This window comes from Hippopotamus amphibius, chromosome 11, assembly GCF_030028045.1.
Source record: "Hippopotamus amphibius kiboko isolate mHipAmp2 chromosome 11, mHipAmp2.hap2, whole genome shotgun sequence".
NCBI classification, from domain to species: domain Eukaryota; kingdom Metazoa; phylum Chordata; class Mammalia; order Artiodactyla; family Hippopotamidae; genus Hippopotamus; species Hippopotamus amphibius.
Genome location: NC_080196.1, coordinates 35,222,669 through 35,246,571, shown reverse-complemented (window position 1 = coordinate 35,246,571; position 23,903 = coordinate 35,222,669). Strand labels below are relative to the sequence as shown.

The window sequence follows — 23,903 nt, the reverse complement described above, 5'->3', positions numbered from 1 at the left end:
CACTGTTTAAAACCCTTTCATGGCATCTTAGTGTTCTTAGGTTAAAGATCAAACTCATTAACGAGGCCAACAGGGCTCTGCAAGATTTGTTCTCAGCCTCACAATGTAACCCTCTTCTCCTTCTTCTCCATCCCCTCCCCATCCCCACCCCCAGCCACTCTGGTCTCTCAGTTCCTTGAACCTACTAAGCTGCCTCCTACAACAGGACCTTTGCACATGCTGCCCCTAACCCCCCCCCCCCCCCCCCAATCTGGAGAGCTTTCCCCTTCACCACTCCAACTCTTCATCCAGCCAAGTTCTGGGCATCCTTCAGCTCTCAGCCCAAACCATATTTTCTTGGAAAGTCTACCCTGACACCCACCCTCAAGGCTACATCAAGATCATTTCTTTTATGTTCTCATAAAACCATGTTTCTTTCCTTCAGATCACTCTCCTTATTTGAGTAATGGATCTTTCTTTTACTAAGGCAGGGACAAGACTTTTTTTGCCTGTGATTCTATTCCCCAAATCTACCATAATTCCCAGTATATGGTAGGCCCTTTGATAAGAATTTGTTGACGGAGCGCTAATATTGTTGAATGAATAACCAATAAATGAAAAAAAATCAACAATGATCAAGTGTCCCAATGAACTGATATACAAGAAAAGATATTCAGTGTAGGCTGAGCAGATATTAAATTCTCATGAAGAATAACAGTTCGATTTTACCTGGGTTCTGATGGACATAGGGTTTACAGAGGTGAGAGGACCAGGAAGGGTATTCCAGCTGAGGGAACAGCATGTACAAAGGCATGGAGTCAGGTGCAGGAGTCCATGCTGGGGCATCATGTCTTTGTCAGGAACTCATTGATGATCAGGCTGAATTTGTATGGTCAGGGATAAATTGTGAGGCCTTAAAATGACGTCCAGCAGTGTTATCTTGTAGGCCTTAGGCCTGGTGATACCAAAATGCCCTGCCTGGCTTAAACCTCGCCACTTAACCATCCTCGAAAGCCTTGTACCAAGTCACCTCCCCCAGGAAGAATTACTTGTTGAAACTCACCAAACTCTGACCATGGTCTGATTTCATGTCCCTCCATCATGCCCCTGTGCGGGGAAGGGAAGCTAGATAACTACTTCTGTTGACCTGTCTGCTCTGCTGTGTTCCCAAACTGCTGGACAAAAGGGATTACTCTGTGTTCTGAGCTACAGGAATCGATTCTTTATTTGTTGATGTTTTCAGAACTGGGAATGTAGTTTATTTATAAAGAACCCTAGAAAGCAGAGAACCCTAGAAAGTCAGAAGGGGGCTCCCAAAGTGTGGTTCCTGGGCCAGCAGCATATAACATCATCTGGGAACTTGTTGTAAATGCTGATTCTTGAGCCTCACCCAGACCCACTGAATCTGGGCGAGGGAGGCAGCAGTTTGTGTTTTAATGAGCCCTCTTGTTGAGTCTGATGCCCTCTCAAGTTGAAGGCTGCCTTTAAGGTCAACTCCCCACATTCAGAGGAACAAGCTGAGGCTCAGAGCTGTAACTGTGGACCTAGAACAGGACTTGACTCACAGTAGTAGGCAATTAAGAATCATATACTGGGACACGCCTGGTGGCACAGTGGTTAAGAATCTTCCTGCCAATGCAGGGGACACGAGTTCGATCCCTCGTCCGGGAAGATCCCACATGCCGTAGAGCAACTAAGCCCATTTGCCAAAACTACTGAGCCCACGTGCCGCAACTACTGAGCACACGTGCTGTAACTATTGAAGCCCTCATGCCTACAGGCTGTGCTCCGCAGCAAGAGAAGCCACTGCACTGAGAAGCCTGTGCACCGCAATGAAGAGCTCACCACAACTAGAGAAAAGCCTTCATGCAGCAACAAAGACCCAATGCAGCCAAAAAAAAAAAAAAGAATCATATACTGAATGAAAAAGAGGGAAAATGACCTCCCTAGGAAGATGTACAAAGGTAACAGCAAACCCATGTGCTACTTATTTTACATTAAATTTATATATATTTTGAATAGGTACTATATTCACATGGTTCAAAATTCAAAAGGTATAAAAGAGCATACAAAAGAGTGAAAATCATCCTAAAAAAAAAAGCTTGAAAATAAAGTGAGAAGTTAGAGCAAAAATTTTAAAAAGGGTATCTGCACAAAATCTTCCTCCAAGCCCTGTCCCCAGACACCCAGCACCCCTTCTGGGACAATCACTCAGGTTCTCGGATATTCTAGAAACATTTTATGCTTGTACAAGAATGCTTGTACACACACACACTCCTATCCTTTACACAGGCAGTAACACACCAGGCCCACAGTTCAGCATCTTGTCAAAGGCTATTTTAAACATATTATTTAAAACCTGGAAACTATTCTTCTTGGTGGATTAGTCAATCCCACAGGACTGTTATAATACCAACTCAAGATTCAAGTCTTTATTATTTTTTTAATAAGGTAACTGCTTTGCTCATTATGTATAACACTTCCCATAGGGTAACTGGCACCAGGAGCTTTCTCATTCATAAATGAATTAACAGAACTACTGCTTTTACATTTCTTTGGTCAAGTCCTTCCTTAGAGCAAGACAATAGGATTCTGGATTCAGTTCGACAAAAAAACTGTCTGCTCAGAACCTGAGATGCTCCCTCTGATCCCCTGGAAGCATTACCGTCAGGCGACCTGCTTCGGAGCCCATCTCCCCACTGACTGTCCAGTCGTTCTGAGGCAGGGACAGCATCCTACCCGTCTTGGCTCCCCACTGACAGACACAGCAGATGCTCAATAAACACTCATTGAGCTGAAATGCCAAGCCAGACAAATGAGACCCAAAGCACTTCCAGATTTCCATGCCTCTGACATGGACAAAGGGCCAGAATTTACTATTTTCACAGGGCCCTACAGTGCCAGATTCATGGAATGCTGTACGTGATAATAAGCCTCCGCAGAGATGTTTTAGCACAGGGCTTTTCTGTTTAAGGCCAGCTAGTAAATATTTTCAGCTTTGAGGGCCATACGATGTGTTATAACTCTGCAGCTGCAGTGTGAAAACAGCCATAAACAATATATAAATGAATGGGTGTGGTCATGTTCTAATACAACTTTATTTAGGGACACTGAAATTTGAATTTTATATAATTTTCACATGTCAAGAAATAGCGTTGTTCTTTTGATTTTTCTTCAACCATTTAAAGATGTAAAAAACTCTTCTGGGCTCACAGGCTGTACAAGGACAGGCGGGGGCTGGATTTGGTCCCAGCCATCGTATGTTAACTCCTGTTCTAGTGCATTGAAGCCCCTCTCCCCTCCCCCTGCACCCCCGGGAGCACCAGAAGATGGGGCACAGTCTGCAAGGAAGATATCTGTCCAAAAGGACCATCCTTTGATCCAGAGAGAGAGAGAGAGAGGGAGGGAGAGAGGAAGTTGACTTTGGCCAACAGCTCGGCAAGACTTGTTTGCTTACAATTCAGAAGGGGTAACACCCTGCTCCTGCCAGACCATCACTGCTTATTTGAGGAAGAAAAATCAAAAAGATTTTCCTTTTTCCAACACTGAGCTGTCCTTCAGAGACTATATACACAATTCCCCAAGTGACTTGTCTTTGGTTTTAGTCAAGACTTCCTCTCAGGTCTGTCAAAGGAGCTTAACTTGGATTCTCCTGGGATTCTGCTCCCCAAAGGAAGCAGACGCCAAGGGCACTTCTCCAAGACGCGGGCTCATGGTTCATTGTCTCCTTTATAGCAACACTGTTGTTCTAAATGCTTTCTGATTAGTCTTCTAAATAAAGCCAGTAGGTGTTTTATAATCCAGTAACCCAATTACTGTGGACCAGTTCTGCCAACGCTGGCGATTAGCACCGGAATCTTCCTCCACGTAGAGTGACTGGCCTGTCATGTTCCTTCCCAGCCCCACTGCTCCCTGCCCGGGGTGTCATGCTGACTCTCAGCCTTGGGCGGATTCCCAAGGCTTCTTTTGGACACCAAGAGACATTTATCTCTCCATCTTTCAGTTGTACGTAGCAAGCATCAATTGCTTCCTCTGAGCCCCAGGAACCAGGAAGAAGTCTGACTCACAGCCTGGGAACCTGCAAATGGAGAGTTTGGGCTTTGCTTCCCGGGGACGGCTCTCTACCAGGACATAGAGATGGGAGCTACTTCACTTTCTGGTGTGCAGTTTCTCACTGTCAGTGCTCTTTCCTCTGGGCCCACAGTAGTTCTCTACCAGGGAATTAATTAACATCGTCTTCCTCCCATGACTGCCACATGCCACTTCCCTCCCACCCTAACTGGCATGGAGCCGCGTGGATGCCAAGGACACGGGGAGAAAAGTGGGGGCCTCAGGAGTCTAGGGTGGCTTCCTGGAGGAGGCAGCCATGGTCTGAGTGGGCCCTGTTGATATATTCCTGGATACAGTTTTTCAAACCAACACCCCCCCCCCCCCAACAAATGGCTAGGACTGGGTAGGGAGATTAAGAATATGGGAGTAGCTGGAGGCTGATGAGAGGTCTGTAGAGAGAAGGGAGGACAGCGGAGACACCCGAACAAGTCACACGTGAATCCCTGGGCGACCCGAACGCTGATTACTTCATAATCATTTTTCTCCTAAGAAGTTGCTGCCAAGAGAGTTTCAGGAGCAACGTGACTGTATTTTGAAGACCTACTTTGTGCCAGGAGATCTGACTAGGTCATGACCTCTGGCCTCACAGCCTGGAGACTGGCATCCGTTCCCAGCCTTATCCTCTATATTTTTTTCCTGCAAACTCATACGGGTGACCTACTGTGCCAGGACTCTGCTAGGGGAGATGAAGACCCACAAACCTGTGTCTTGAGGCCTACAGTCTTGGTGGGGGGGCGCGTACCAGGCTTCCTAAAGATCCACGAAATTTCACAAGGAGGAGGCACAAGAGGGCCTTGCAGGGGGGTGAGGTCACTGTAGCCAGGGCTCAGGGGGTGCCATAGGAAGACCCTTGCTGCTGGGGACTCAGGGAGGGCCTCAGCAAGGTGGCCAGCTGGAGGGGTTTGGGCCAGGGTTGCAGGGAGGATCCTCTATTCCCGCCCCCAAGGGCTTGAGGCTCAGGCCTTGTGACTCAGCACTTGGAACTGCAACCAAGGAAAGGATACCTCTCCCCGCAGTTGTCCTGGGCAGGGCAGGGCAGGGCAGGGCTGGGAGATTGGGAGGCTTCCCTCTGACACAGCCCCAGGGAGCGTGGGGGTGAAGGCGGAGGGGAAGGGGGGGTGGCTGGCGGGTAGATCTGGCTTCCCTAGCTCCACCCCAAGTATTAAGACAAATTATAAACCTAAGAAAACACAAGACAAGCACCTGAGGGCTCCGTTCCTATCACTCAAGCCCCACACCCAGCACCCTGGGCAGAGCTGCCGGGAGGGCCTCCTGCAGATCAGCAGCACAGACGGGCTTCCCCTGCAGGGGTCTGAAGGGGCGCAGCCAGCACTGTGCCCTGGGACCACACCAGCCCGCATCCCCAATGCCTCCCAAGATTCCCGGCAGGCTGCGTGGTCAGGGGAGCATTTCCCCAATGGAGCAGCTGGCTTGGCTCTGGTCTGTGACTTGGAAGACACCAGACTGTACGAAGAACAAATGCCCTGGGACACCCAAGGAAGGAGTGGGTGTCTAGGGGGGAAACCACCACATTCTCTCTGGAAAGCAGCTCACAGCTCACTGGGTAACAAAGTCTGTGATGCTCCCTTGTGTGCAAGATAACTGCATGAAGGTTCTCGTGCTCAGGCGTCTGTCAGTCTCTCCTGGCCCTTCTGTCTGCGTTTCAGATGGGAGGTACCCTGGGGTATGACGTCAGTGCCACACCTGGGCATCCTGCCAACACAGGGCCCCATCCTGGGGCAGTGCCACAGCCCTTCTGGCTCAGAGTTCTAAGACTTCGGGGGAAATTCTGGGACTCAAGAAACAAGCCAGAAGGACCTCCGATGTCTGCGGCTGGAAGCCCCCCCCCCGCCCCCCCCAGCACGTCCTGAGTCGCTCCCTCCTCTGGGCCCCTCTGGATTGGGTTCTGCTGGATCATCCTCACGCCGCCCCCACCTCCCCGGCACGGGTGAGCTCTCTGAGGGCAGCTGGAGGCCCCTCTCGTTTGTCTCTGGGACCAGCCTGTGCCTCACACCTGCCACTGTGCTGGGCAGGAGTCTGCTCCATGGAGCCAGACAGAGGGCCTCACAGTCCCACCTCACACCCCCCGTCGCCCTGGAACCCCTGGACAAGGTTTGACTCAGTGACTCGGCTGCCCCGGCAATGTCTCCTTTGTCCTGTGCCGAGCAAGGGAGGTCACCCTTCTCCATCAGAGGAGAGGGGCACCCTGAGCAGGCTGCCGGGGCCCGTGGAAAGCTGCTGAGGGAGGGGAAGCAAAGGGTGAACGGACCCAGGGATGGACTCGGAAAGACATTTTGCGGGAGACAAGCCAACGGGAGCTGCCTAGCTCAGTTCTCTCAGGAGGGTCTTGTTCCAAATGATAGCACGCCCCAATACGGAGGAAAACGACATGCTTTAATGTACAGATGCTTCTAGGAATTCAAGGATTACAGAAAAACACTGGAAGTGAGTGACCATTCAGCTGAGATCCCCGCTGTTGAAGCTGTGTGTGTGATGGTGGGAGGACCACAGAGCTCGGCATCTGTGGTCCCAACAGCGGCCAAGAGGCCTCGGGGAATCAGGAGGGTGTCTTGCCCTTTTCTGGGTTTGGCCCCTCCTCTGGTAACCCTTTACATCCCTCCTGGGAAGCTCTCAAGCCTGTCTGGACTCTCTCAAGACACGCAGGCCATTGGTCATTGGCCCTCGTTACCTCACTGCCTCGATTTCTTGCCAGAATAATTTCCCTTGGCTGCTAGGAGACCAGAAGGCCGAAGGGACGCACCCACCAGGGGCCCCAGCAGCTGAAACGAGCGGGCAGACGTGGGGCCCCTGGAGCCCGGGGGCCTCGGGGCAAGTGAGGCCCAAGCCCTGGACGAAGGATCTGAGGCCCAGACACGCATCCTTCTGTCTGTGCAAAACATCACTCCTCCAGGCCAGTCCTCAGACCAGAACCTTGGGTGTTCTAGTTTTCAACCAATGCTAGACAGGAGCAGGACTGTCTTAACACCTCTGCTTTTACTCTCTCCCTCCCTTCTCCACTGTGCCTTGGGCAGTGTCTGACCTAAAGCGGTCCCAGTCAATGTTTATGGAATGCAGCCAACAAGTTTGTCAAACTTCTCTTTCTCTTCTGCATTCACAGGTCACATATAATTAACTGGTGCATCTAGAGTAACAAGGACCACGGGGCACAGGCAGGTTTGGGAGTGCAGCTGATGCTCGTTCACCCTCGACCTCGTTTGGGGGAGTGGGTGCTACATGTGTGGGTGTCTGGGAGAAGGCTGTGAGGGAGGCGTTGGTTAAAGACCCCTGCACCTGCGTGTGAAGGTGCCTTGGGAGCTTTAACACACTGCAAAAACACACGAGGTCGCTGAATGACACCTTCCTGCACTGTTCTCTGTGCATTTCCTCATTTTTTTTGGCCGTGCTGCATGGCTTGCGGGGTCTTAGTTCCGTGACCAGGGATTGAACCCAGGCCCACAGAAGCGAAAGCACTGAGTCCTAACCACTAGACCGCCAGGGAACTCTGTCTCTGTCCATTTCATGTGTTAGTTAAGTGTCTTTGGGTCAGGCACAGACCCTCTGGGGACTGAGAGCTGGATTCTCCATGGTGCTCAGAACAGAGCTGGGTGGGGTAGGGCCTCAGTGAACATTTTCGGATGTGAGCGGAACTCTCTTTTCCAAAGGCCTTCAAGGTCGGGTTTCTGTCAAAGCTGACGTCCAGACATCGAGTTTTAGGCAAAGGATGAGGAAAGGCAGGTCTCTAAGATCTCCTGGAGTGCTCCTTTAACCCCCAGAGGAGCTGCTTGAGATAGAAACCACCAGCCTGAGCCCCCAGCTGCTCTTGGCTGAGCTGAATCCCCCAACAGTTTAGGGGGGACATGGCACCCTCTGCTTGCAAAAGGGAATGAGGCCAAGACATATGACCTGAGCTCAAAAAGCCTCTGTCTCAGCAGAAGACCCGAACCCACTTCACAGAGAACACAGGGGGACTATAGGTCCTTATCACCTACACTTCCTGACCCTCAAACAAACGCCCACCCCTCCACCTGTGCCCTAACTCCTCTCTCTTCATTCATCTTAAATACTGGAGGAGGCTGAATCAGAAACATGGGACCCCAAGAGCTCAATTCCTCCACTTCCAATAGGCTATCAATTCCTGTTGCCCTCTCCTCCATAGCATCCCTGACCATCTCCTCTCATCCCGCTGCGCGACCAACAGAACAGTCCTTTATAGCTGGCCCCGCCCCCTCCAGTCTACTGTCCACCCAGCAGCTCTGTCCATGCCACCCTTCTGCTTCAAAAAAGCCAGTGCGCCCTCTGCCCACAGGAGAAGCATCCGAAGAGCACAGCCTGGCACAGGAAGGCCCTCACAATTTGGCCTCACCTCCCTTTCCAAGGATTCACCCAACCAGGCACCCGTATACTCCCTAGTCCCCACCCGTGGAGCCACACCGAGTCTCCGGAATACTGGTCCCTCTGCCAGAAACCCCCTTTTTCCCATTCTCCATCTTCTCAACCAACGAGTTCCTGTTCCAACTTTTCTTTTATTAGCCTTCCTTGATTCTCAGCCATTCAGTGTGACGAAGTATTTACTGAGTGCCCACTATGTACCAGAGGACACCATGGGGTGGGGTGGGGGGGCGGCACATGACATGATGTCAGCTTTCGTGGTGTCTGGGGTGGGGGTGGGGGTGTCAGACCATGACAGATCTAAGTCTGTGACTGTGATGAGTGGTTACAATAGAGAGCTGTGACCTCAGCAGAAGGAAGGATCCTCTGTGGAAGTCCTGGTGATACTGCAATCTGCAGGGTGAGGAGGACTGGAATAGGGAAAATAGAGTGTGGAAAGCTGCCTCCCAGATAAAGTCAAGGCAAAGGCCCTGGGGCAGGTGGGAACCTGCTGGACACAGGAACTAAAAGGGGGCCACAGTGGCCAGAATAGGAGCATGCTGATGAAAATGGAGAGGGGGCAGTGGCCAGACCACCCCAGGTTCTTGAAGGTAAGTTTTATCTGCATATCAAGAGCAGTCAGGAACCAATTAAAGTGTTCTGATGTGTGTATGTGATGTACGAGGTATCTGTGTGTGTGTGTGTGTGTGCGCGCGCATGTACAAGCATGTGTGACTGATCAGATTTCCATTTTGAAAAGGCCACATGATCGACCAGAGGTCAGCAAACTTCTTCTGTAAAGGCCCAGAGAGGATACATTTTAGGGCTCACAGCCAGGAGGCAAAATTGAGGCTATGCTGTAGATGCTTGTATAGTAAGAGAAAAAACAAATTTCTACAATATTTTTGAGGAAACTCAAAATATAATAGTAATCGAATACGATTTAATGTAAATAGATCCACTAATGAGAAGAATGGACTTATGTTTTAGAGGGATAACATTTTGCTTAATTGGGTTCAAAGTGAGTGCCCCGTCTCATCAAATGTTTACATGCACAAACTATCTTCAGCTCACGGGCTGTACAAAATCAGGCAGCGGCTGGATTCGGCCCATCGACCATAGTTTGTGGACCCCTGGTCAGAACAACAGACTGGAGGAGGGTGAGTGAGGATATGGAGGGCGGACTCAACTTAGCGATGGTCCAGGCCAGGCAGCTTGGATGTGGGAGATGGGGAGGCGTCTGGGGGTGAACCTGACAGGACTTAGTGATGAGATGGGCAGGGGGGAGTGTCAAGATGATGCCTATATCTGCATCTGTGAAGACAGAGCACCACAAAAGCTGTTTCACTTTGAGACCTACGACAGGAGCTCTCACAGAGGCAGCTGGACCGAGGGCTTCAAGGCTCAGAGAGGCTGGAGAGTCCCCTGACACAGGCGGTAAGTGAAGGCAGGGACAGGAGGAAGAATGCCTGGAGGGCAAGCGAGAATGGCAAGCTTCAGGTTGTGTGTCTTCTTTACACCACTCAGAGTACCTGTCCCAGCTGCTTTATCTGCTTCCACCATCAGACCGGGACCTCTTCTAAGGTGTGTCTCAGCAACTCTGTCTTAAGACAGGGCACCCACTGGGCACTAAGGACACAGAAGAGGGAGGGAAAGAGAGGGGAAGGGGAGACCTTCTGCTTCCACAGGCTCACACAGAGGAGACCCCCCGCAATTCCCAATGGAAGGCCACTTCCCACTCCCACCCTAAGGGCTGACCATCTTCCTGGCTAACCTTCCACGGGAGGTGCTTTCCATAGGGGTCATGGGACCTGCCCCAATCACTTAAAATCATTCAAGTGTGTGCGTGCACGCACATGTACACACAAATCTCCTCCCCACCAACCCTTGCCACACGATTTGTGGTGATGATGTATTGACAACACGCCCATCAGCTGTCAGTTCAACATGTCTAAATATTATGTTCCCTCACCCAGAACATTATTTAAAAAAAAAAATTAAAAACAGTGAAGTGGCATTTCCACTCACAGAAAAGAGGGGAGCAAGGGGAAAAAAAGCCACAGGGTAAAGAAAATCAATTTTTCTTTTCCCCCTTTCTTTTTTTCTCTTTCCTTTTTCTGAGCAGAAGACTGAGAAGTTCGTGGCTCCCTCTCTCCAACGGCCCTGGCACGTGGAGGTCAGCGGTGACATGGACAGTGACCCGCCCTAGCAGCCATGGGTGTGCATGCCTGATGTCAGTGGAACTCAGAGCAGACCCATCCCGCCGGGGCCACAGCCACAAATCCTCTGGCCCACATGGAGTCTCTGGGAGGGACGCTGAGGAGTTCACGGGAGGCGTGCTTGTCCTCATGGCCGGAAGTAACATTCCAGAAAGCACTGGACAAAGCATCCGCATCCACTATTTCATTCTGTCCCCACACCAAGCCCGTGAGGTCAGAATTGTTTTCTCCATTTGAAAGATGAGGGAATTCACATGCAGGGGATGATGCGCTCAAGGCCACACAGCTGTGACAAGGGTTAAGCCTCCAGCCCTCTGATGCCAGGGTGAGGCCTCCTGATACATACGGTGTCCTTCGTGCACCCATCACAGATCTGAGTAGCATGAAGCTGCTTCCCCCTAGCTGGACCCCTGCAGGGCTCTCCACGTTCGGAAGGGTCAAGGAGAGCTGGCTTATACCCTGGTACAGACATGCACTGCCCATCAGTTCCAGGCAGCCTTCAACTGTCTAGCATGTAGCCATGAACTTGGAAGTATGAGAAAGCATCTGATGATGCACTTTACACCAAATCCCCTTCCTCTTTCCAGGTTTAAAGGGCTAGCTTCAGCTCTTTGGAAATTTTTTTTTTTACCCATCAGGAGCTTTTCCCACTGGAGAGAAACAGATGGTGTGGCGTATTTTCCTCATAGAAATACCCAACGTTCTGGGCTTTGGAGTCCAAAGACCAGAGTTCAAATCGTAATGTTCCACCGGCAAAGTGAGAACCGGGCAGGCTGAACTAATCTTTTTTGTTTTTTTTGGAGCCTTGGTTTTGACATCTGTCAAGAGGAATAACAACACCTAATTACTCCAGGTTTTTGGTGAAGATTAAACAGGAAAATGTTCGGGACATGCGGGGTGCCCACGGAGGACTCACAAAGTCTTACCGCCTGGGTGGGGTTTCTGTTGTTTTGTTTTGACTTGGGTACAGTTTAGATCAGGCTCAATGACTCAGTCATGATTGAATACATTTGGTTATGTGTTTCCTGGGCAACCTTTAGCCCTCCCTTTGTTTCAGTGAGCACCACAGCGCTTAGGGGCAGAAATGGCTAGAAGTGGATGTGGGAAGGAAGAGAGAAAAACCACAGCCGTGTGGGCCCTCCAGCGTAGGGACAGGTAACCTCGCGCACCCTGACAGCCTCCTGGAAGCACCACTGCATCAGAGGACATTTCCCTTTATCCCTCAGCATCCAGTGTCGCCGCAGAAAGGCTAATGTACATTTAGGATACTGTCCGCCAGGTAGAGAAGGACGCAGGAGGGTGCAGATGCCCACGTGACCTGCTCACTGTTGAAGGATGCCTTCTGGGGCAGGTGGGTCCCTGCGAGAGAGGCTGCGGATGTCCATGGGTCAGTGCGACTCGGAGGTGCCCAAGAGGGACTTAGTGTGGCTGTGAGGCTGGCCGAGCTCTCCAGCGTGGTTTACTGGTAACGAAGGGGGTGTTCTGCTATCTAAGGTCTGGCTCTCAAGCCACTCAAGACCCCAGGAGAGGGAAAGAGGTGTAATTCTTGAGCGACCACCTACTGAACCTTAAGCATATTTGTGGTCATCATTAAAGCAAGAAGTTGAAAGGGGTACCGCCCTAGTTGCCCGGAAAGAGACATTTCATTCCTTCCACGATACCAGATAAGGAAATAATCTACTTCCTTTCCTGTTTCAAGGGGGCCCCCGGCTCTCAGATTCCAGGAAATTGGCAGTAACTCTGTCCATATCTGCCGTTTCCTTACTTTCAGTTACAGCCTCCTGGCCTGCTTAAACAACGGCCTCCTTTAAGGAACGTGGGACACACTGTCTGGCACAGGGCTGGCCCACAGAAGCAGGCCTGGGGCGGTCTGGGTGCCCACATCTGCCACTTGATCTGATGGGCAAACGAGACCCCTCTTGGTGGAAGCTCCGAATCCCTCAGAGTCCATGCCAGCCTCCCAAAGTTAGGGGGGAAATGAGGCCAACCCTAAACATCTGGGGGGCACTCTCACACCCATTGTCTTTCTGTGAGGCAGCCCAGCAGGAGGCTGTATTCCCATTTTGGGCTAAGCTGTGGAAGCTCGGAGGGAGGAAGAGATCTCTAAAGGATCACACGTGCCAGGAAGAAGCCAACCTGAAGGGAAGCAAGGGCTGACTCCTCTTGTCCTCGGCCAAAGAGCCAGAACCACAAAGGGCCACCACTAAAACAAGAGCCTCCACGTGACTTGAGTGTTCTCCAAAAGTACAAACAAGAAGGCATCATGGAAATGCAAAGAAACAAACCCTTATTTATTTCTGTTCCGCAGATAAAAACGTCACAGCCTCTCTGAATCGCTCGCCTTTGTCCTCCTCCTTCTCCCCTCCACTCTCGGTCCGCTGGACCTAAACCAAGCCTCCCCTCTCCTCTGGATCATGTGCACATACATTATCTCCCTCTTCATGGGACACTCACAGGAAATTTAAACATTCTCAGATGGGGTTCTTCTGAGCCCACTTCCCCTGCCCTCCCACCCCCACCCCCTACCCAGTTGCTGCGTATTCAGGAAATGCAAACCCAATATAAAGATAACCCGGGCCAAACAGAAAAGGAGACCGGCCCTGTGACCTTGTTGGGCAAATGACTTCCCCTCCCTGCATCTCAGACTCAGCTTCTGCAGAATGAGGAGGCTGGACCCGACCGACTGCAAGGAGGTCCCACTGGCTCTGACCAGCGAGGGCCCAACTGGGTGAACCTCCCAGACCCTGGTTGTCTCAGGGACACCCAGCAGCCCTGAGGCAGGATATTGAGGCAGTAGGGTTTTCCACCACTGACACCTGATCCCTAAGGACCCTGGCCCCCTGGGGGGAAAGAGCGCCAGGAGTCAGGACACCTGGATGTCCGTTTCAGTTCTGCCCTATCTTGGAAGAGGAAAGTGAGTGAGTGGGGGAGGTTATCAAAGCAGATTTCAGCTCCAGCTAGTGTTTTAATTTTTTTGAAATAGAATAATCCAAATGACTAGTATAATAAAGATTATTAAAATAATTCTAGAACCAAGACCACCCGACAGCGAGGAGCAGATGGTCAGCCTCCAGAGAAGCACTTAAAGACTCAGCTTAGAACCTACTTTTGTTGGCTTTTATGAGGCCGTAGCAGCGCACGAGTCCTGTGCCTGGGGTGCCTCCTTGTCTCTCTATTCACGATAACCCTGGCTCCCCTAACTCCTCACATACTCCCAAATGTCATGTGTCTTGACTTCTCAGTTCTGAAAACGGTTTCCACATCTGCATCTGGGACAACCCCTTGTTTCACTGTGCAGGACTCAGCTGACAAGGGGAACTCAGCCTGGGGTGTCGCTCATGAAGAATATTTAATCTTCCAGTTGAGCTCTCCATGGGCAAGGCCAGTTGGATGGTGTAAGTCATCGATCTCAGCTCACAGCTCTGAGTAACTAGAATGGAGGAGGGGCAGGAAGCATGAATCACTATCTGGAGAGAGGCTGTTAATAGACTTTGAGGTTTGCAGGCGGGTGGGGACGGGGTGGGGTTGGGCCTGGCCCCTCAGCTAAGTCGAGAATGACAGTCGACACCGTCTTGGGAGTCAGCCCCATCCCTCGTGCAGCAACACCAACGCTCAGGCTCCTAGAAACCCCCACCTTTCTAGATATTGGAGCCACATGTGGAAAAGGAAGACAAGAAGTGGACTCCAAATAATTTTTTGACTGAATTTTTAAAGAAAGTCACCAATTCCTGTTTTACAGAAGTGAGTTGGTAGCATTTGTTAGAGAGACAAAAAGGCAAATGCAAATCCATTTAAGACCACCATGTTCATCGGCCAGGAGTGATCAGACACAGCTGGGAAACCTGGTGACGTACAGCCAGATGTTACCTGCAGGACGTGTCAGGGTGCTTGATATGCTAATGGATGTGGCTCTCCAAGAGGGGCCACAGAGGCCATCTGCGAGGCTAGAAGCACCGCACTGGGTCTCACTAACTCAAGAGAATGCCCATCTCTACACCTCCGTTCACACCACTTCTACACACAACGTACAAGGCTGCTTTTCCAGCCTCCTCACCCTAGCGGCCCCACGGGGTCAGCTCCCATCTTCTTCCTAGCCTTCCCCAGGAAGCCTTCCCTGAGCACTCAAAGGCACAGTGCTATCCCCCTTGGAAACCTACTCTGAATACCTGGCACTGAATCTTATGAAAGCATTTTATCCTTTATGCTTTTTTTGGGTCATAAAGTCTTTTTAAATGAACAGACTATTTTTCAGAGTAGTTTTAGGGTCATAGCAACTCTGTGCATTTTTCATAACACTTGCCCACTGTACAAAGCCCAGAGTCACTACAAATAGCAGGTGCTAAAAAAGTGGTTGCCTGATGGGTATCAAATCCGGAAGTGACAGAAATCTGAGTGTAATACAAAGTCACTTACTTATGAGAAGGGAGTGTGTGAAATAAAGAGCAATTATGGCAGCTGTTAGAATGGAAGTAAGATGGACAGCAGTGACGACCACCCATCCTGCCCCTTCTGGACACGGGTCCAGCAGAGTGGGTGTGCCATCCACTGACCGGGGCAGGGGCTCCGTAAGGGAAAACCCCCCAGTGAGTGGTGTCATGAGGCTCCAGCCCCCTCATGGTTCCATGACAGAGGGAACAGCTTGGAAGGAGGGCTGAGATGCTGAGGTGCTCCATTTCTAAAAATGAACATTTCTAGAACCCACAGTTTACAGCCTATGCAAACACTGGCCAGACCAGTGCATTCTGTTTTCCCTCAGATTATTTAAAAAAATACCCCAGTGAGGCTGGGAATCCAACACTGGCCCTAGACTTCTGCCTCCTTTTCCATCACATTTCATAAACCAGTTCTGCAAACATGAGAGCATCCCCGAACAACAGCACAAGACTTGAAGAGGTCTATTCTCAGTCATGATGATATTGACTACCATGGACTGAGAGCTTGTGGATACTCCAAGCTTTTGTTACAAGCTCTGCATACACACATCATCTCATTTAGTCCTTCAACAGCTCTGTCTGTGGTCCCCATGTTGCAGATGAAGAAAGTGAAGCTCAGAGAGACGAAGCTAGTGAGCAGCAGAGCTAGGTTCAAACTCAGCTCTTTCTCCTGCCTCCAAAGCCCAAAAAGTCTAACCACTGTGTTCTGTGGCCTCCCCTCCAATGAAAGGCACACAAACAGGAGACAGGAAAACTAACAGCAGGAAGGATGGGGTTGGAGATGTGGAAAAGAGCCACAGGGAAGGGAAGACAGTGAGAAGAAAGAGAGAGAGCATGAGGACAAGAGAAGCTGGGGTCTAGATGAGGTGCACATGGAATCTGGGTGCGGGTCCAGGAGGCCTTTGCCAAGTGGGAATGAAACAGGAAAGTTGCTGGTGACCACGGGAGAAACAAGCCACAAGATATGCAGAACCCATTTCCTCTCTCGAGGAAGATAAACAATAGATTCATAAACAAATTTTACAAAGCTGCTCAGCTATTTAAAGCATTCTGGTAGAAACCTATACCCTTTGTGAGCATAGAGTTAATCCCGAAAAAAATGGTCAACAGTCATTTGGGGAGAGCAAAGGTAGGGAAAGGGGATAGGGGCACAATATACTCCTTCCCAGTCCATCACCTGCGAGCCCTGTGACATGCCCTTTCTGAGCCTTGGTTCAGTCTTCTGTGAACAAGGAACAGTAATTTCTGCCCCACAGGGCTATGGTAGAACAGAAAGAAAACAGACCTTCTGGCAATATGGCAGATCAGATACCCTACTTGACCTTCCCAACTGAAACAACTAACATGCTGTTTAAATTTTTAAATATGAAAATTGTACACACACTGCTGAACTGGTATAAACGGAAGGATTCTTCAAAGACCAAAACCAAAACCAAAAGCAGGAACCTTGGGATGTGCGCTAGCAGCAAAGCTGGCTTTTGCCCTGAGGGCTCCTGTCAAACCCTACGGATTCTAAGTTTCCCATGAGAGCTGCACAGGGTTCAGGAAACAGGAGAAAAAGCTTAGTTCCTTCATAAAATTTGGACTCCAAAAGGCTCCACCCTCAATGAATGAGAAATAGACCCACAACACAAAAGGGGTCCACAAGGAAACCTGACCTTGGGCTGCGTAGAAATCTGAACCCATAAGCTGGACCTCACACAGGTTTGCAGTTTGAATTCATGCCACTTAGGTAGCCAGAAAAGCGTTAGGTGGCAAATGAACTTAAATGTATGGACACCAAGCAGGGAAAGCGGGTGGGGTGGTGGTGGGATGAACTGGGAGATTGGGATTGATGTATACACACTAATATGTATAAAATACATACTAATAAAAAAAATTGTATCTCTAAAAAAGAAAAGAAAAAAGAAAATGAATTTAAAGTGATTTATTTTTGATTGGGAGCGCCCCCAGACAACTAGTGGAAGTTAATGCAAAACCTCTCTGGAAAAATTAACTTCCACCCATACCTCACATAATTTCCAAAGGTGAAGTCCTAAGAAAAATGAACAGATCAAATAAAATAACAACAACAAGGAAACAAGGCATTATGAGTACTAGCCAACAGAAGCAACACACAGCAGAATCAGACCTACAGAGATTTCAGATTCTGCAATTACCAGACATGAAATTCTACAATTTCAAAATAGCAACTTCAATGTATTAAAGAAATAAAGAAGTTTGCAAATATAAGCAAGGAATAAGAGATCAGAAAATCACTAAGCAGATTTAAAAAATAACGGACCAGAACTTCTAGAAAGGATAAATAAAGGAGCTGAAAGGAAAAAATTTCAATGGATGGATTAAACAGCATTTGAGACACAGAATAAATTAAATGGAAGACAGGTTTGAAGAAATTATCAGAGTTCAGCACAGAGGGACAATGAGGTGGAAAATATGGAACAGAGGTTAAGAGATACAGAGAACAAACTGAGAAGGTCCACCATATGTCTAACTGGAGTTCCAAAAGGAGATACTAGAAAGAATGGGAAAGAGGCAATATTGTAAGAATGAAGGGTGAGAATCTTCCAGAATTGTCAAAAGACACCCATCTTTAGCTCTAGGAATCCCAACAAAGCCCAAGCAGAATAAAGACAGAGAAACTGACACCTAGTTACACGACAAAGAAGTGGCAGTACACCAAAGGAAACATCTTTAACGTAAACAGAGAGAAATGCCAGGCCACTTATAAAGGAACAGTAATTAGACCAACAGCCAACTTCTTGACAGCAACATTCAGAGCCAGAGGTAGTGGAATAATGGTTTCAGAGGTCGAAGAGAATATATTCAGTAAAGCTACCTCTCAAAACTGAGAGCAAAATAAAGATGGTTTCAAGCCAACAAAAACCAATCCAAACCAAACCAAAACAAAAACAACTTGGAAGTTTACCACCATCAGACTCTCACTGAGGATAATGCAAAAGGGTTTATTTTAGGCAGACGGAAAATGATCTCAGATTCATGAAAGAATGGAGAGAGAAGATATTGATAAGAATGTGGATACAAACACTTATTAAAACAATGATGTCTGAATTGCAGGGCAAAAAACAGGATAGAATGAAAACAGGATAGCAATTGTAATTTGTGTGCATAAATTGGGAGAGGTAGTGGTTAGAATTAAACCAGTTTATGGTTCTTGTATTTTGGGGGAGGCAGGTAAAGACACTGATTAATTTTAGACTCTGTTAAGTATGCCTGTTAAAATAGATGGGATAAACATTGAAGGAAAAGATACAGAGCACGTAACTTCCAAATAAGAAGACAGAAGATGGAATGAGGAGGGAAAAACACCTCAACCAAAAATAAAGAGAAGAAAAAAAAAAAAAAAAGAAAGAATATAAAGATGGTAGAAATGAATCCCAATTCATCAGTAAGATATACCTGTTCCAATCAAACAGCATTGCCTTAAAACATGATGCAAAATTTTTGCCACTGCAAGGAGAAATGGACAAACCCAATGGGAGATTTTTAATGTCTCTCAATAACGTGTTATTGAGAAGATTAGTCAGACAAAAACAGACAAGGACATATTATAGATGATTTGAACAGCACAATGAACTAGCTCTTATTTTAATGATCATATGTAGAAAACTACAATATATCTAATAAGTAGAGAGTACACATTTTTTCAAGCACTCATGAAACACTTAAGAAAAAAGCTGAAAGGATAAAATATTTAAAAGGAGCACACAGAAATGGTTCAATGCTTATTTCAAACTCTCTCCAAAGATCCATACCTATTTTATCTTAAAAAAGATAAAGACCCTGTCTTTCTTGTTCACTGATGTATCTCCAGAGTCTAGTAGAGTCTAGCAGAGTGATTGTCACAAAGGGGGCTCTTAACATGTCCTGAAGAATGAGTGGTGAACGAAGGATTCTCTGTTGAGGATGGTACAGGCTGAATGAGCAACTGGCAGGACCACCACTGGAGGTGATGAAGCCCTTTCCAATATGGAGGGGACAAGAGGACAAAGTGAGTGGTGCCAGCCTCCAGGGAGAATTTATACAAAAAAGAAAAGCAGAGTCATGACAGGCATCTTCAAATCCAAAGAAAGAGAGTCATGTGGAAGAGTCTTTGAAAGCCCAGTCTTTGTGGTTCCACGTGGCAAAGCAGAGGTGAGAAGACAGAAATTTCAGAGAGGAAGAATTTGTCCCAATATGTTAGGAAGAATTTTCTAACAATTTACTGCTAACATTGGCCAGGAACTGGCCTGGCGGATCCTGTAAGGCAGGGGTCCGCAACCCTTTTGGCACCAGGGACCAGTTTCATGGAAGACAATTTTTCCACGGATGGGCGTGGGGTGGGGGGTGGGAGGGGATGGTTTAGGTGGTAATGCGAGCCATGGGGGGCGATGGGGAGCAGCAGATGAAGCTTCACTCATCTGCTACTCACGTCCTGCTGTGTAGCCTGATTCCTAACAGGCCGTGGCCCACCACCGATTCATGGCCCGGAGGGGTGGTGAGGACCCCGGCTCTAAGGCCCTTACGACCCTCCGTGGGACAGGAGACTCTGTCCAGGACGTCTTGGAAGTCCCAGACCATGAATGGATCATCCTTCCAATACTATCCCATTCCAGAGATTCCTTCACCCAAAATTTCCTGGATACCCGATCCCTAAAAATCTGTGCAAGGTCCCAGATTCAGGAAGGGGTGGAGGAATAATAAGAGCTTCAGCCCCCAGAAACTCAATCCAGTGTCCTTTCTGCCCCACCATTGGCCTCTCCATTAACCGAAGTGAGCACGTTTTGCTCCATTAGGCTGACAAGCACTTTTTCAGTCTACCCATGTCCCAGTAAACCCCATTTTTCCAGCATGTGGCGAGGGATTACAAAAGCATAGAGAATTAGTTCAAATGAAAATGCCGAAACCTTCCAGGAGAAGGGAAGCAAGCTCACCTTGACCTCTGCAGCAGATGGCTGAGTTGAGGGCCTGGCTCTGGGGGCTTCTCCTGCGGCCGGCCAGTCATGCTGCTCTCATGCTGCTGGGCAGGTAGGAAGAGGAGGCCTGGTTCTGTGAGAAAAAGAGAAGGAAAGGTCACTTCTTCATCGTTTGCTCCCAGCTCTCCATCACCAGCCTGCCGAGGACACTATCTAGAAGCTGCGGGAGCTCACGAGGCTGGCCTCACCCACTCTCATGTCATTGGGGAACAGACATGCACAGGACGAGTGTTTCCCACGCCCTCCAATGTGCCAGGCAGGGCTCTAAGGAACGAGGCTACAAAGAGGAATTAGACGCAGACCCTGTTCTCAAGCAACAGCCGAGAGAGGGAGAGAGAGAGAGAGAGAGAGAGAGAGAGAGAGAGAGAGACGTACATGTGTTTCATTACAAGATAATTTGGTAAGTGCTGTGATTTCCCCAAATTCATTCAACAGCCTACCTGTCCCACAGGGAGCAGAGGCAGCTTACAAGTGCTACAGCACAGAGCTCCTCAAGCTATTTGTGATGAAGGACCAGTTCTTTGTTTTTGTTTTAATTTCTGATCCATCACGAATGAATACTTTTACAAAATATAAGAAAAGGAACTGGTAGAAAAATGAAATGACAAAAATATTCATACAAAGGACAGGCCTACTTTTTAATGATTCAACAGCTTACTCTGTCAAATCGGCATGAGAGTTTCTAAGTGCTTACTCTCAATTTCTGTACTGATCTTGTGGACTGATAAACAGCTTGCAGACCAGCACCATTCCACAAACCACAGCTGAGAAGCATTGCTATAGGAAACGTTTATATAAGTGCGACTTTCCTGAGATGTCTGGCTGAGCTCTTCGTTCAGAGAGGGTGGCTAGAAATAAAAATGCTGTCAAATTCACCTTCTGGACTACAGTTCAGATTGTTCAGAGAGTCTCCCTGCAAGAAGAGTTACGGCAGGGACTTTGGGAACCTGTGGCTATGGGGTGTCTATTCAGAGGTGGTGGTACCAACACACTGGGTTCATGGGAACCTGGTCAGAAGTTGTGCCTGGAGCCCTGTCCTGTTCTACCTTGAACTTCTAACTGTAACTATGGCAACCCCAGCCAAAGCTACCGCCTGGAATGGGAAGAACAAAGTGTCATCTATTAAAATGGACTAGGACGTTTCAGAAAATAAATCATTTCCAAAATGTCAAGAGGGCTGCTGGTGTTCATTCCTACTATTTAATGCTATAAAAATGATTTTTTTTTAAATTGAGAAATCTTTTGTCTGTGACAGCCATCTCCCAAAAAAGCCTTTAAATGCCTACTGCCTTAATACTTGAGGGAGAGATTACAAGTCATTTTCCCCCATTTGAATGCTTAAGAGAAAGTGTTCATTCCTCTAAACTCTCAGCTTTTAAGTAGTTCTTATTTTAAACTTTAGAAGAAGATATCTCTGCAGAAGAAAAACTTCCCTTTTCAAAGCCTTTTTTAAAATGCATATACACATACTCTCACTCCCTGCTTCAAATGCTAAATCATCTGCAATTTGGGAGTTTGTTGCTCATGAAATTCTAGCGATAAGCACATCATAAACATTCCTATAGCAAGAGAATGCTTTTGAAGCGATGTCTGTGATGTTATAAAGATTGTCTATCATTATCTCTGAATGTTGGCGAAGAGAAGGTTATGGGAATAACTATTTATGTATAAATAAGTCAATAGAGTAACTGGCAACTTCAATAGCAGATCTTACTAAGAAGCTAAACCATGGTAATGAGATGGGAAGCAAGGATGGACTTCCCTCGGTTTCCATGAATAAGTGTGCCTGCCTTACTCTCAACATGGAAAAATAACTCTCCGAGCTCCCCCACAGGAGCAGGAATCCTTGGAACCAGTGTCATGGGCAAGAGGATGCTTAGACGACCACACAGCCAACTTGAATATATCAGGTGCTGGGCTAGATTCTAGGGCTCTCAATATGGGTTCTTCTTCAAAGAGACCCAAGGGAGACATATAAACAAGCAATTACAACCCCCCTTTCCTGCAAGAAGAGTATATTGGCTGGAGTCAAGCTAATGGAAATGAAGTTAGTTAACTAGCCCAATCCATCTATCCAACCATTCGTTGGTCCATCCATTGTTGACTAAGTGCCTAGTACACAGCAGGCAAGTGCAAAGCGCTAGGCATACGACAGTTGAGACCAATGTGGTCCCTGCCTTCATGGAGCTTACCCTCTAGTGGGGGAACCAACATTAATAAATTAGAAATAACTATAACAGCAGTGTGCTCTGAAGAAGTATGATTACTGCCATAATAGCATATGTCAGGGGGCAGATTTAGCACAGGAAAAGGTCAGTGGTGCTTTCCTAAAGGATTAGTCTTTAATCTGAGCCCTAGGAATAAACTAGTGAAGCAAAATAGGGTGGGCAGGAGGGAAAAGATAAAAAGAAAAGGTGTGGCACAATGAATAGCCTGTGCAAAGGTCCTGTGACAGAAGGAGCACGGCTGGCACAATGAATAGCCTGTGCAAAGGTCCTCTGACAGAAGGAGCACGGCACGTTCTAGCTATGAAAAGAGGCTCTTAATAAGGATCAAATAGGTTCTTGACCTCACACCGCGCTTCCATCACTGTGGTTTTCAGGACATGCATTACAGATGTGCAGGTTTTTCCAAAAGTGCCCAAGAAGTTACCTAGGGTGAGCCAGGAAAGTAAGGTACATGTCTGCTAATTCTCCCTCTTCCTAAGCTGGCACAAGGCATTCAACATGGGGGCCACCTTGCCTTCCCTCCCATTTTATAGCAAGTTTTGGGACTCATCTACTTTTCTCTTCAACAGTGGTAACTTAGCCAAATCCAGTTTGGCCAGTGGTGAAAATTAGCTGGTCAGTGTTAACACAGACTGATAGTGGGGGTGGGTCCTGGGACGTGAACTAGTGTTTTATGATTAAAATGACTGCTGGAGAAGCCTCGTGGCGAATGCTACTCCACGGAAAGTCATGCAATTTCATGCACGGAACATGAGCTGTGGGGTCAAGCAGACCTGGTTCAAATCTGGCCCTGCCCCTCACTGGTCATGTGGCCTTGTTGTTCCATAAAATGGGGTTAGCAGTGCCTTTCTTGCTGGGAGATCAGCAGGAGTGTAGGTCCTGCACTGAGCACATTTCCTGGCTCCCGACCGGCCCTGGATACGCGGCAGCATTGCTATCACACGCCTGTGTGTGGGGACAGCGATGCTCCTCCCTCACTGTGAGGATCGACAGGAATCCACGAAACGACTGCCCTGCCGGTACTGGGGCTGCAGGGCAGCTCTGCAAGGGTGCAGGGGTCCCGATGACTCACCATTCCTTGGCGTGTGACCTCGTGGGTCCCCGGCCACTATGCTGAGAGTGCCCAGCGGTGAGTCCCACTGCACCAGGGCTGACCGGCATTGTCTCACCTTGGCAGCCCCAGGCCCACCCTCTCTGGATGCCACCCTGGGACGTGCAGGGAGCTCCACGCTGGGGCTCTGGGTCGGCAGCCAGAGGACCTGGGTTCCAGTTCTAGCTCCACCACTAACAGCTGGGGTTCCCTTGGACAAACAGCTGAGTTCCAGAAGGTAGAGGAGATGGAACAGCTACCACATCCTGAAGGTCTAAACACAGGCCAGGCCTGATGCTGGGCTTTAGCAGATGCACCCAAATATTCACAATAGTCTTTGGCGGTGGGGGGGGGGGGGGGGTCACTGCAGGTATCACTATGTTGCAAGTGAAGAAACTGAGGCCTGCTGGCTTGTCCCAGAGCACAGAGTTGAGTGATGGAGCCAGAATGGGAAGGCAGAAAGCCCTTCCTCTCTACTACGGCATCGCCTTACAGGGATG

At 48.5% G+C, this 23,903-nt stretch overlaps 1 protein-coding gene across 29 annotated transcripts in view; it reads right to left on the bottom strand.

The window, feature by feature from the left end:
• Nucleotides 1-23,903, bottom strand: part of TRERF1 (transcriptional regulating factor 1) — a 195,752-nt gene that overhangs the window by 42,846 nt on the left and 129,003 nt on the right. For 27 of the 29 annotated variants that reach the window (XM_057698390.1, XM_057698385.1, XM_057698394.1 and 24 more), the window contains one exon: nt 20,044-20,158. The gene's annotated coding sequence lies outside the window, so the exon portion shown is untranslated. Of the gene's footprint in view, nt 1-9,989; nt 10,087-20,043; nt 20,159-23,903 lie in introns of all 29 variants that reach the window. The other 2 variants (XM_057698386.1, XM_057698384.1) reach the window with 1 other exon arrangement.